Raw genomic sequence first — 14,994 nt, forward strand, 5'->3', positions numbered from 1 at the left:
TGGTGAGCATGGCCTTCCTGGTTCTGACCGCTAGGGAGCATCTGGCCATCCCTCACGGTCAATCTCCGAGGGTGGCCACACCTCTTTGCTACAGCCACCCAAATAGCCATGGTGACACAAAATTCACTTCCAGCAGTAATGCAGTTCTCTATATCTAGGAATGAAGCTTCAGGCTCTGAAGCGCTCCACCGAGCACAAAATACAGGAATCCACCTGCCCACAAGACAGGTCACCAGGCTCACCCTGCCCTCTTCACTAGCTCCCCATTGAAGAGAGTCTGGTTCAAAGTCTTTCTTCCTATATTTAAAACCAGAAGTATGATCCTGTCTACATGACAAACTCCCTCTGAGACTGGCTTCCCAAGATAGCAACATTACACTGGAAAAATTAAACTATTGACCAATAGTGGGAGGCTTGTGACCACAGGAGACAGAACTGTCACAGGAGCCAGACCAAAACTATGGAAACTAGCTGCCAGAGGAAATAAGAATGTCCACAAACCACACTGCATTCAGAACCAAATGCAAAATCCACCTTTTCACCCCAACTTCCTGCATTAGTACCCCATTCACACCAACATTCACACTCCTGTATTTAGTTATAAGAAATTGTATAGCTTGCTGTCTAGGAAGGGAGAGGGAGGAAGATCTTTGCTGTAGTTCTTACTTGTGAGAGGTGCTCTGATACTCATCACCATAGTAGCAGCTAGTGCTACCTTCAGTTCTTGCCTACTGTCCTATTTCATCCGCATTTGTTTTTATTTTCTGAAAGGCTGACATGGTCTTTGCCAGTAAGTGACCAAACAAAAGTTATATGTTTATTTGCTAAATTTCTCTTCATTTATGACTTTAAGCTGTTCAGCTCTGACGTGTGTATTTATTTTTAAGTCTTGTAAATTCTACATATGTTGCTATGTCAATTACCACATCCCTGACTCACAAGGAGTAGTTTTTTGGATGTTATTGTTTGTTTTGAAAGCTTGGGTAGAGGATTTGAAATGGTACATTTCTGCAAGGAAGAAGCACTTTCCCCCGCAAAAAAACCTAGAGAAATCTCAGGAAGTGTGATTCAGGGCAGCCAACGTACTGAGCGGCAGCCATGGATTTGAAAGGATGTTGAAATACACCCAGATGCCGACGTACACAGTCATTACTGAAGAGGTCCTTATGTCAAAAGAATTAGACAATAAAGATACCTTTAGAGAAACAGTGTAGCCTGTGTTAAAGAAATTGATATGTTAAACAATTGTGACTGAAACAAGTAATTATATTGTTATAATTGTAATGAACTAGTATAAAGAACAATATATGTAACAAGATGGTTCATGTAATGTATTTATGCTCTGTACCAGTAAGTTTTATGACCAGTTTGAGTATAATAATACTAGTTGTTTTGATAGGTAACAAGTTGTGGCAAGTTATCTACAAAAAGAATCTGAAATACATTTCTCCATTCTAATCCATTTCTTTAAAGGGACACTTTTTCATGAGACTATTTACAAGGCAACTGATATTTTCTAAGCCAAACAAAGTTCCACTTTACATATTAAACACATCCTGGAAATGTTAAATGTTTGAGCAAGCAACACTACTTTTCTTCTCTCTCCCTCAACACCACATGCAGCCAGGAATACTGGCAGTTACTTTCCAGAAGACAGAATTTTAATAAAAGGATATTAACTACCTTAGACTTGTTTACATTCTCTACATAAATACATTGTTCGCATATGGTTTTATTCCTACATGATTGAAATCAATAGAAATAATGTCACTGAGAGCTGGATCAGGCCCTTACAAGCCATATAGCAAAACAGTTTGCTGGTAAATCACTGGTGAAATCCTGCTCCCGCTGCAGTCAGTAGGAGTTTTCCCAACTGACTTCAATGGGGCCATGATTTTACCCACCGAGTTTAAAAAAAAATCCAAGTACTAAGAACTAAAGGTCTGATTCTCTGCTGCCTTGCAGTTAGTGTAGTAATTTACATCTGCAGAGTGAGTGTAAAACACTATTTTCATTGGTAGCATTTTACATGCACCTTACACAGGCATAAGTGGCTAACCAAGGTGTATATCGGTGGAGATTCAGGCAGGAAGGAATTATTGTATAATCAACTGTATCTAAATTTAATTGTTGTTCATGGGAACTAAAGGGAACTATTTTACCTTCAGAACATTTTTAGGGATTAATCCTGCAAAACAGCACTACCACATTCACTGATTATCAGGAATAGTCCCAGGAACGCAGGGGTGCTACTCACAGCAATAAGTACTATATCTAATAGTAAGTGTTTGCAGAATTGTGAACATGCTGTCATATACTTCCCTAATCCCAGGATTTAAAATCCCTGCTACAGTTTCCTGTCTGCAAAGTTTTATCCTACTGAGCTGGAAGAAAGTGACTTCACAGAGATTCCATTGCTGATCACATTCAGATTTTTTTTTTTTGGGGGGCACATGCCAATATATACAAAACTCTTCGCCAATAGCAGCATGAAAATAGATTACAGTAAATACAGTATATGGTTGCCAGTGTTACTACACTATTTGTTCTACATTTAGGGCCTAGCTTCTAAACTATGTTCCATGTGTATAACTCTCATTAACTTAAATGGAAGTGACATCTCTCTTCATCAGGCTCTCCATGGCAAAAGGTAGAATGGATTTTTTGTTTGTTCTTTCTAACTTACATTTAAAAATCTGCATGTGTTTGAAATGAAAACTAAGGTTTATTTTACAGTTAATCATCAAGAAGATGAAGATAACAAAACATCGATTCATTGGAGTGATAGGGTGGATTAGGTTTGGAGGCCCAGACTCACCCTGCCCCAGGAAAGAGCAGAGAAGTCTTCCAGGAAGCCTAGGATGGCTACAGAGAAGCAACCAATCAGAGGGGCTACTGCAGCAACCAATCAGGGGACAGAAGGGCAATATAAAAGGAAGCAACAGAAGCAGAGCAGCCAGTTGCTGCCTGGAGCTTGAAGAGGGAGCACTGGGTTCCTGGCTGACTGGAAGAGCAGCAGGACTGCAGGCAGGCTGAGCTCAAGGGACTGAGCCCAGAACCTAGCCAGACTGGGCAAGGGTACCGTGAAGCTACTGGTCTGGTTGAAGACTGAGCCCAGGGTGGGCTGCCAAAAAGGCCATACCAACTGAGGGTACCGAGAAGGGCCCCTATTGGGCTGTTAAAGAAGGCAGTGCCTCCAGGAAGGAAGTCTTGGTGGTATGGCCTCCTATGAGGGCAGTGAGAAAGAACTAGAGACTGTATACCCCGGAAGAGGGGACCATGTGAGAGACTCAGCCAGAGGCCTGGGTCACTGAAGACCTGCTGAACAACCATTGGGCTGGGGGGTGGTAGTGCTTGTGAGAGGTGAGTGCCACCCCATTGTAGGAACTGAAAGAAAAGCAAGCTCACACCCAACCAGAAAGGGAGTGCTCACAAGAGGCAGGTGCCAACGCTGTTACAATTAGCAATTTCTAATGTAAAAAATAAATAGATATTTAAAGCAAGTGTTGAAGTGTCCATAGTGGCAATTTTAGCATTTTCTTCTTAATAGAATACTTTGAGTTTCACTCTACCAGGGACTTTCTTAACTATCCAGTACAAAAACACAACATCATAATCACAGTATGTAGGTTTCACATTCTTTTCCTCCCAGCTGGTTTTCTGACCAACATACCAATGAACCAACTGAAGCAAACCATCAGATGCCTGGGTGGAAAACCATCAAAGTTGGACTGGAATGCCTGTCCATAAATAGGAATGGCTTGGATACGCCATTTAATCAAATTGGTGTATCAATGGAAGAGTCATTCAGAACATTAACCCACCTTAAACTCATCAGACTTGGCTACTGGATGTGATTCTGTCCCCTAATGACATCTCAGAGACCCATGAACACCTGTAACTAGGCATTTTCCAATACCTTTTAGCAGAGCAGCCAGAAGTACAGGGGGCTAATAACTATAGTTGAGAATATGGTTAAAATACTTTGGAAAAAAATTACATGCAAATTCTCCCACTGTTTGCAAACAATTTTATGCTCATCAAGTTTCACTTCTCTATGAAATTCAGCATAATTACTATTTCCACAACACACACCTCCAAAAGAGGTACAATTTCAAAAGCTAGCTTCAAAACCCAGAAGTTTACTTGGAATAGGTCCATTTTGGTCAGAACTTGGTTCATTACCCAGGGATGAAAGGGCTATTTTAGAGCAAACAATTAACAAAGTGTGAGGTTTCTTTTTTTTTTAAATGGGGTTTGTGTTTCAGTTATTACTGACATATTCAGCCTCCCTCCCATGAGTAGATTTGTCATTTGATGAAGCATTTTGCACATCTTTACAATCAATATATTTATTTTCAAAATAGGGCCCGATTACTTCACTTCCAGTTTGAATGTAGGCTAGTTCACCGGTGATCAAGTGGTGAATTCTCCATCACTCCAGGTCATTACATCAAGATTGGAAGTCTTTCTAAAAATGTATGCTCTAGATCAGTGGTTCCCAAACTGGGGTTCGGGAACCCCTGGGGGTTCGTAAAATGTTACAGGGGGTTCTCGGGAAAAAATTCCCTAATGGTGGACAGAGCTGTCCCTAGAAACCCAGGGCAGCATGGGGCCAGTAGCCTGGAGCCGCTGGACTTCCAAGAGCTAAGCAGATCAAAGCAAGCATATCTATCACACTGAGGAGATTTAAACTTCAAGACTCCTTATAAGAAATGGAAAGGGAGGTGATATTTTTTGCTGTTTTTAAAATTAAATAGGCAGCTAGTATTGTTTTTAAAATGATTATGAAGAACAAGTTTAAGCTTTGTTGTAACGTGCGTTGTTTGCCTGGACTGCTCAAGACCTGAATGCTTGTGTAGGAGGAACTCTGAGTTGGCTTCTTAAATACCTTCACGCTGTTTCACATCTGATACTCCTTGATGAAACATAGGAGCCTGGTCTTATAACAGGCTTATTCAAAGTGATACAAGCTACGAAAGTGAGATCTTGGAAGAGTGTTGCCGTTTTCATAATGTAGTAAAAATACTATAATGATAAATAATAATTAATAATAAATAGTGTGTAATAAGCATGTCATAAGAACAAATTATATTTCCAAGATCACTGCTTTTATAATTTAAACTCAGGTAAAGGAGAAAATTCCTGGAAATATTCATTTTTAAGAGGGGGTTTGTGAGACACAACATTTTAGCAAAAGGGGTTCACAGATTGTTAAAGTTTGGGAACCACTGCTCTAGCTCAACAAGATGTTATGGGCTTGTTGCAGTTATTACGGGGGGTGGGGCAGAGGAGAGAAATCTATGGCCTGGGTTTTGCAGGAGGTCAGACAAAATCATAATGGTCCCTTCTGGCCTTACAATCTAAAAAGTTATCACCAGCTAATGGCTGCTTGGTGATTTATGTGAAATGAGTTGGTCACAGTTCCATTTCTAAAGGACACTTCTCCCCATCACAAAATCCACTAGCACAGACAGAACCCTTGTTGGCAGTTTTCAAACAATACCAAAAAACTATTTAAATATTTTATTTTGCTAGATCCTCAGTGAAAATGAGTGAGGTGAGCATATTACACACACTAAAGCACAAAACAGCAATGCATCCTAGTAGACAATGAGAACCAGTGATTATGTAAGAGATATTGCTCAGCTAGTTAGAGATTTTAAAATATTTGGCAAGACAAAGCCTGTTGAGATCTGTAAATAAGGTATAAAGGCCAAAGCTTTAAGGCAAAGGGCTAGAACAAGCAGATACCATCACTTTTAGTGTTACAAAGATATTAAGCTTTCCTATCTAAGTAAACTTTTGTTTAAACAATAAAAAAGGCCCCAAACATGTCTCTGCCTCTCATTGACATTCCTTGCATTCAGAATGGTTAAAATGGTCTTCAAAGCAAGTGACAGGTTTTTGATAAGAGTGCTTCCATACAATATATAATTGTACATGTCAAATTAAAATAACCTATAGAATGTATACTACCCCCAAATATTAAGCTTTGTCATGGAATTCAAGATTCTCTCTGGCCTTTAAGTGTCATGGTGAGTGGTATTTACTGGAATTATTATGGAAGAGGAATATATTCTTGCATATAACTTAGCTGTACATGTATATTAATCCATGTGGGAGTCCTTCTAGTCAGGTTCTTATATAAACCAGTATAGTGTCTGAGCCTCTTCCAGAAGGGCATTAAGTGACATGCCTGATCCTCCAACCATCACACACGGGGGAAATTTCACTAATTTCAGTGGGACTATTTGCAAGAGTAGATTGCAGGGCTTTATAAATACAGCCATAATGAAATGCAGCCAATTCCTCTGCTAGCACCATTGTTCACAGATTCATACTCATTACAAGGGCAGAAAGGACCATTGTGACATCTAGTCTGTAACACAGTCAGAGATTCCCCATCATCTTAATTTAAAAAGTTAAGAGTGACAGGAAATCCATCACAATCTTTGGTAAATTGTTCCAATGGTTAATTACTCACTGTAAAAAATATACACCTTATTTCCAGTTTGAATTTGTCTAGCTTCAATTTCCAGCCACTGGATTGTGCTATACCATTCATTCTCTGCTAGACTGAAGAGCCCATTATTACATATTTGTTCCCCATGTAGACTTTAGTCAAGTCCCCAGCTTCTCTTTGTTGAGCTAAATAGATTGAACCCCTTCAGTCTATCATTATAAAGCATGTTTTCTAACCCTTTTATAATTCTCGTGTCTCTTCTCTGAACCCTCTCCAATTTATCAACTTCCTTCTTGAATTGTGGACACCAGAACTGAACACACTATTCCAGCAGCAGTCACACCAGTGCCAAATACAGAGGTGAAATAACTTCTCTACGACTACTCGAAATTCCCCTGTTTATGCATCCAAAGAACTCATAAGCCCTTTTGCCACAGTGTCACACTGGGAGCTTGATGTTCAATACGGGTCAAGGACATCACAGACTCTCCCTGATCTTACAAAAAAGTAACTGATCCTTGGCCTCTACTGAGATCAAACATAACCTCAGCTCAAGGACACATCTACAAGTTTAAGAACTTGGCAAAAGTCATTGTTTTGCAAAATCTGAACCCACTGCAATATAATATGAACAGCATTCTTCAGTGCTGGCCAAGGGCAAACTTATAAAAGTGTCTGTTTCAATTTTAATATAAATAATGAATGTGGAATTCATACAAGATACAAAATCCAGGATGCATCTCTATTTACAGCATTATTTTTGTTTAATTTTGAATGCCTTGCCATATACAATAGAACTTAAATAAGCATAATATTTTTACATAAAGTTAGAGGATCAGAGTATTGACCAGTAATGGTAAAGCTGCATAGTCTAAATTACCACAGTGGTCTGACTTAGTTTGTGTTTATATAAACATCCACCTTAAATAATAGAGTTGACTTATTAGGAGCCTCATGCTTGACTATGTCATCATTTGCAACAAGATATCAGCTGGCATGAATACAAAAATGAAATATAACCATTCCATCCTTTACCAGAGGCAAAAAAACCACTGGAATCACATTGAGCATTGTAGTGGTGCGAAACTCATAACCGTGGCACCTCCTGCTGGCCATTCTGGAATTGCTCATGTCCTTCTGCAGGGCACCCTCCTCCGGTGGTGTCTCCTTCGCAGCTACTCCCGCTTTGCTGTCTCCACCACTCTGAACTGTGTTGCTCCCCAGGCTGCAGTGTCCTCTTCTGGGCACAGTCCTCTGGCTGTGCCCCGCTGTCTTCCCCCTTTTGAGGGAACTGGCAGTCCAGCCACTTGCTTCAGTGGCCTGCTACAGTCACCTTGCTACAGTCTAGTCCGTTGCTCTAAGGGGCAAACTGCAGTCTGTGTTGGCCACTTCCCTCAGGGCAAGTGGAGTCAGCCCTAGCATCTTATCTGCCCTTCCTCCAGGGCCTCAGTCTGGCAGCGATCAGCCAGAAACTCCTTCTGCTCTGCTACCCTGCCCAGCACTGCTCTAGCCATGGTGCTCTTAGGCAGCCAATCCTTCTCCCTAGCAGGCCAGAGAGGGAGTGTCCTCTGCTCTGTTGAGCAGCCCTTTATATATGGCTCCTGCTGGCCCTGATTGGCTGCTGCAACACCCCCCCTCCCCCCAATTGGCTCGCTTAGTGAGCCCTTCTCTAATTGGAGGGTTCTGCATAGGCCCCCCTCTGGCCTGCTTTAACCCTTCCTCTTCCTGGTGTGGGGCAACTGCCCCACTACAAGCATACATCATAGATTAAAATAACATCAATACTTAAGATAAATAGTCTGTATTCTGTGTGATATTAATCACAGAACGCTCACTGAACAACAAAGATCATTATATACATAATGTTGAAAATGGTCTGAAGTGTAAACAGCAGTAATAAGATAAAATGAACAAGGAAATTTGCTGCAGAAAGTCAGAGAAAAGAGGCTTGGATGCACTTCATGTTGCTGCTGACTATGATCGAGTTGCCCAGCTCACCTGTTGACAGAAGTCAAATAACACAGAATTTCAACACGGACAAGGGAAGAGAAAAGTATACCATAGAAGGCTGATTTTGTCCTCCCTATCTCCCTGCACCCTACCATCCACAATCAAAAGAAGTATAAGATTGCATCAGAAAGCTCTAGCACAAAAAGGATTTTAAGGATTAAATCAAACATTCATTACCTCTACATGACCCATGTGGTTGAATAGCAACAATTTGGAATTGGGGTCCCAATCCTGGAGTGCCAATGATTTCCATGTGATCAGACCTATGCTGAAAGCTTGGAAGATCAGAATCTTAGTCAGCCATACAAATCCACTTCAGGTATTTTTAAAAGAGAACAAAAGAAAGTAACATTGATTTAAGATGCCATTCTCAATTGGAGCCTGATCCTGCAGACATATACGCAAGCAAGTAGTCCTCCCTTGGATGAATAATCTCGTTGAAATCAATAGGGCTAGCATATGTAAGGGTTTTAAGAAGAGAACGGTTAAAGGTTTACTCCAATGCAAAAGGGAAAAAACACCTGGGTTTTGCCCCACACCACTCTTTTATGTTATATGCAGGTGCCCTCAAACTCCACCTCCCCCCGTAAGATTGGGCCTATCACTATTTTAAAGCAAGCTTCCTCCAAACAAGCAGTGGCACTAGTCCTCAATGAGTACTAAGTCCATAACTAAGCCAGAAGTTTTAAAAAGACGACATTTCAGTTATCCAAGTGCAAAGGCAACATTGGAAAAGGGTCTTACATTTAAATTAAAAAAAAAAAAAAATTGCCCTCCCAACTTCCTACTCCACACTTGGGTCTTTTGCAAGTAGAATTCTCTAATTAAAAAAATTCATCTCTGAGCTGATAAGCATAAGTAATTTCATACTCAATGTGGTGGGAGTTTTGTTTTGAAGTTGTAAATACTTGGGAAAATAGAGTTTTATGACAGAAGTGCTATCTCAGCCTTAACTACACAGTCCCTGGAGTGGTACTAAAAAGATTTTTTTTTTTTTGAGAAGGGGATAATAGGGAGAAAAAAAGTACCACCCCACATTTGGTGCAGAGGCATAAACTCTAATGTGCAGCTAACAAGGTATAATCTGGGAGGTTTTTAAAATAAAATAAAAAAAAAAAAAAAAAAAGAGAGAGAGCTAATGGCTCAATACTGCATCAGACATCGGGCCAAGTAGCGGTAAAGGAGCATAGACAGAAATGCTATTTGGACTCATGTCCATATGATCTTTTTACATGCTAACCACAAAAGTGTTCTGGGTACCTGGGTACACTCAGCTTTCTCCACCAAGATGTCTTCCTTCTGCTGGCACAGGCTTAGTCAGAGCTCTCCAAACATACTTTAACTCTCAAGTCAATTGCCAATGTCAGGCTGAGTCAAACTGACAGGTGGCCTCAAGATTAAGGTGTTTCCAAACTTCAAATCTTTGACTGATAAAACACCACACTGCCTGTGTCAGTGCTCACATTTCAAAGACAGAATAAGTTGTGCTACAGCCAATAGGTACATGGATCTGTAAGCATTAACTCTTAGTATTAGGCAATTTACAGAATTCCAAGATTCAAAGAAAAAAATTCCTCAGTTCTCAAAATTCATATGCATATTGTGACAAGTAAAAATTTAAAATGAAAAAACAAACTTAGTCCTTTGTTTAGAAATTGAGCCACATTGTGTGTGAGGGTTTACATCCCTGGTTGCAGGGCAGCACGGCCTAGCGGCCAGAGTCTAGGGAATTAGCCCTTGGCTACAGGGCAACACTTCCTAGTGGCCAGAGTCCATAAAATGAGCCTGTGACAGTATACGCCCCTCGTCACAGGGCAGCACGGCCTAATGGCCAGAGTACAGGCCAAAGTCCATAGAACAAGCCCTTTGTTACAGGGCAGCAGGACTTTACTGCTGGCTCAGCGGGGGTGGTCCTACCAAAACACGCTGAGGCTTACCGGGGGCAAGGTACTAGTCTATCACCCACCCCGGGTCGGTTCCTACCGGTTTGGGAGTCGGGGTCACCCACAAATCCCAAGGTCCTCCGTGGGTCTCCGGGGCCATTGCCTCCTCTGGTTCCTCCCCCAGTAGGGGTTCGTGCCGGTCGGAAGAAGCCTCCACTCCGAGCGGCTCTGAGATCGTCGGCTGGTCCTCTGCAGGAGCTGCCCGATTAGGTCCTTCTCCCTCGGCTGCCAGCCCAGACTGAGCTGAGTTCCCTCCTTTTATACTCACGGAGCATTTGGAGCATGCCCAGTACGGGCGAGGCAGGACTTCCGCTGACAGAGCTACCTGTCTGTCACTTCCGGGGCTAGTGCGGGGCGGAGCTGCCCCCTCACATTGTGTTTAAAAAAAATACCCAAAGCTCCAGTGAATTCAATTAGCATTATGAGTGAAAGGAAAAATTAGGACCCAAATATCAAAAATCAGCAGAAAAAAAGATTGACAAATGTTAATTTAGACACAACATACTTTTTCACCATCCATGTTAGGAAGTCAAGGGAATAAATTAGCAAAAGCAGTCTTCATACACTTTACTTGCTTAGTATTTTCCTTCCCTGTGTTGTATGTAGCTAGAACAAAACAATAGATAAAGATGTTTGGTATTTATTTTCTTTGGCCAGAAATATTGCAGCTCTTCTGGAATATTGTGTAGCAGTTCTGGAGAACAAGGAAGTCTGTTCTTCCCCCAAAATATTGCTAAGTAGAATGTAGTGAATTTATCCTTTTGAGTTTAGGATGCTTGTGTAACATTTCAGATTCTCCCTCCCTCTTCGCCTCCCACAACAAATGAAAGGTGCAAAGCAATCCACAAAGTTTATCCTCAAATGTCCTCACAAAGAAGATTTTGCATACGTTGCTATGAATTCTGATAACTAGCTCACAGTCCGCTTTTTATACACACAAAAGATCCCTTAATTTACTTCATTCTAGTCACCACAGGTGGGTGATTACAAGATTGAATAGGGATTTTCCCCCCCTCCTGTCAGTTAGTTTGGCTGCAACTTTGACAGATTAATAGTACACCTTTCTGATTTTGAAATAATAATGTACTGGTATAGTCAATTGAAGTGTCCCTGGAGCAAACAAAATGGCTGTAGAACGGGCAACAAAACATCTTCCTGCCTGGCATGTGAAAATATATTACCTTCACTTCAGTCCACAAAGGGTTTCTGTCCAGGCCCCGTCCTTCAGCTTTTCCTGACTACTGAGAAGGAAGGAAAATATCCTTAAGACTTGGAGGTGGGGGAAGTGAAGGAGGGAAAACGAGAGTCTAATCTATGACAAGGAGTGAGTTTAGTGACAGGAAAGAGAGGTTGCTTATTTTACAATAACTGGGGTTCTTTGACACGTTCTGTCCACATGGATCTGTCTAGGTAGATCCCATGTGCCCCATGCATGCGAGATCTGAATGTTTTAACCACTAGTGTCTGTTGGGGCAATATACACCCTGCATGTCCCTCTGTTTTCCCCACCCAGGGCATAAAGGGCAGCGCAACTGCAACTGCCATTCAGTACCACTGATGTACAGAATCCAGAATAAACTTACTCTGTAGCAGCAGAGAAGGAGGGCAGGACGTGGGATTCATGTGGACAGAATATCTCAAAGAACTAATTACTGTAACTATTCTTTCTTTGGGTGTCTGTCCATGTGGATCCCATTCTTGGTGATTGGCTAGAAGTTAACCTTCTAAAGAAGTTGGGAGCTAGGAATCTAACCCAAATAAGCATAGGACAGTTCAGTCAAAATGGCATCAGATGTAGAGGCTGACACTAGAGACTATTGATTAGTACAAGTATGAGTTGAGCTCCAAATAACTGTCCTACAAATTTCATCTACAGGAACCCTATTGATGGATGCTCTGGAACTTGGTTGAGCTCTAGTAGAATGAGATTTAATCAGAGAAAGGGGAGCCACTTCATTTAATCCATAAGACCCCAATACAATCAGAGATCCATTTTGAAAGCCTTCTGGACTTATCTCCAAAAGCTACAAGTAGGCTGGGTGATTTATGAAATGGTTTCATTCTACAAAGGCAAGAAGATAGTGCTCTCAGAACTAGGGCCTGGCGCTTAGCTTCCACAGGAAATGAATGAGGCTTGGGGTAAAAAAACCACTGGTAAATGTATATATGGATTCAGGTGAAAGTCTGAAATTACTTTTGGTATAAATTTTGCGTGAGGTCTTAGAGAGTTACTCTGTCCTGATAAGAATTAGTATATGGAGGGCCAGCCATTAAACCCTGAATCTCGCTCACACTCCATGCTAAAGTAATTGCCACTAAGGGTATGTCTATACTGCAAAAAACAGGTGTGTTCTTAACTCAGGTGAGCTAACCCATGTGAGCTAACTCGGGTTAGAATAGCAGGTAAGACACAGGAGCTCTGCTTTTAACTCAAGTTAGCAGCATGGGTTAAAATCTATAGTATGTCTGAACCAAAGCTGGGAGCATGTCTCCCAGACTGGATAGACAGACTCACAGTAGCTTGCTAAAAATAGCAGTGTGGACATTTTTCAGAGTAGCAGCCGTGTTAGTCTGTATCTGCAAAAAGAACAGGAGTACTTGTGGCACCTTAGAGACTAACAAATTTATTTGAGCATAAGCTTTTGTGGGGTACAGAGTCCTCCTGTTCTTTTAGTGTGGACATTGCGGTTCAGGCAGCATCTCGGGCTCTCAAGCCCACCCAAAGCCTGGTCTGAGCTCAGGTGTCTAGCCCAAGTCTCTGAGGGAACCGCAACATCCACACTGTTATTTTTAGTGCACTAGCTCAAGCCCTGCTAGCACAGGTCTGTCTGTCCAAGCTGGGATGCACACTCCCAGCCACATTGTAGACATACCATAGGGGCGCCTGTAGTGGACACGAGCTGCTAATCTTAGTTGAAAGTAGAGTTGCTGTGTCTTCTTAACTATTTTAGCCCAAGTTAGCTAACCATCGTTAAGAACACTTTTTTTGCAATGTAGACACCCTAAGAAAGCAGTCTTAGTTGACAGGTAGTACAAAGAACATGGCAATGGTTCAAACGGAGGTTCGATCAGAGAGATAAGAAGCACATTTAAATCCTATGAAGAGGTAAATAATTGGAGGAACCCCGTATACTATTAACCTGTGGTAGGTCAATCTAATAGCCTGCTGGCCTAGTGATCAAGCAATGGCTACACAGCTCTTTTCAGTCTGCATGTTCTAGAGGGTGCCCTGCCAGGTGGTGGGCCCCAGTTTCTCCTGTGTGCCCCTCTTCTACCTTTTAGGATTCTGTCACAATGGCCAGGGAGGGGAACATAGAACTCCCATACCACCAGGTCCTGACCCAGGGCTCTAAATAGGTGTTGCAGTGTCCAGATCACTCATTGGTCCACCTCAAGTTATACTTCCCCAAGGTTGATACCTACCAGGCTTGGCTCCTCCATTTGTAGGTAGACCATATTTCTCACAGGACACCATGTGGGGCTAGCGCGAGCCCTGCTCCGCACTCCCAGGGTGGGGCTGGCATCAGTGCTCACCCGAGCCCTGCCTGCCCCCTGCACAAGGCTGGGGATGGCATCACTGCTCTCTCAGACCCTGCCTGCCCTCTGCCCGCAGGGCTGGCATGACCACTCCCCCCACACACATTTCTCTGCACCCTATTTTTTTGACAACTGATCAAGTTGGCAACAGCAAACAAGACAAATGCCCACTTTTGCCAAAAAAAATCAGGACGGCCATGACAGGGCTTAAAAAAGGGACTGTCCCAGCCAAAATGGGATGTATGGTAACCCTGACCATTTGGGGCATGGTCACAGTTTTAGAAGTAGCAGCTTAATCCAGAATGGGGACAACATCCCACTCTTCAGACCCTCTCATAGGTTCTCAGGGGGGAAGGAGGAAGGAAGTATGGATCACTGCTCCTAGAGTGGCCTTACCCAGGTTGCAGTCACTCCCTCCACTGCTCCAGGCAGTAACCTCACTTCCTGGTGCAGCTTGTAACTCCTTCCCCATGTCACTGGGCTACCAGTGCCCTTTTAAACCCCCCATCCGGAGCATGGCCTACAGCTGTTGAGGAGTGGGGCCTCCCTGGCCCAGTACCGCTCTGTGCCTTGCTCTGGTTTAGTGTGGGGTCTATATACCCCATTACATAATCCTTTTAGAAATGTAGATGTATCATAGTGACAATACCATGGAGAGTGGTACAGAGGCAGAAACTGAAACTGGATAACAGGATAAAATTAGGGCTATCAAGTGATTAAAATTTAATCATGATTAATCACACGGTTAATCGTACTATTAAACAATAATAGAATACCATTTATTTAAATAGTTTGGGATATTTTCTACATTTTCAAATATACTGATTTCAATTACAACACAGAATACAAAGAGTACAGTGCTCACTTTATATTTATTTTTTATTATAAATATTTGCACTGTAAAAAACAAAAGAAAGTATTTTTCAATGTACCTAATACAAGTACTGTAGTGCAATCTCTTTATCATGAAAGTTGCACTTACAAATGTAGAATTATGTACAAAAATAACTTCATTCAAAACTAAACCAATGTAAAACT

General features: G+C 41.9%; 1 long non-coding RNA gene across 1 annotated transcript; it reads right to left on the reverse strand.

Moving 5' to 3' along the window:
* Nucleotides 1–7,211: 7,211 nt before the first annotated feature.
* On the reverse strand, nt 7,212–14,389 carry LOC135981281 (uncharacterized). Its single transcript, XR_010598226.1, has 5 exons — nt 14,353–14,389; nt 11,601–11,660; nt 10,460–11,025; nt 8,654–8,751; nt 7,212–8,464 (listed from the first exon to the last, which is right to left on the reverse strand). It is a non-coding gene; the product is annotated as an uncharacterized LOC135981281 (long non-coding RNA).
* Nucleotides 14,390–14,994: the final 605 nt, after the last annotated feature.

The sequence above is a fragment of the Chrysemys picta genome, chromosome 2 (genome assembly GCF_011386835.1).
Source record: "Chrysemys picta bellii isolate R12L10 chromosome 2, ASM1138683v2, whole genome shotgun sequence".
NCBI lineage: Eukaryota > Metazoa > Chordata > Testudines > Emydidae > Chrysemys > Chrysemys picta.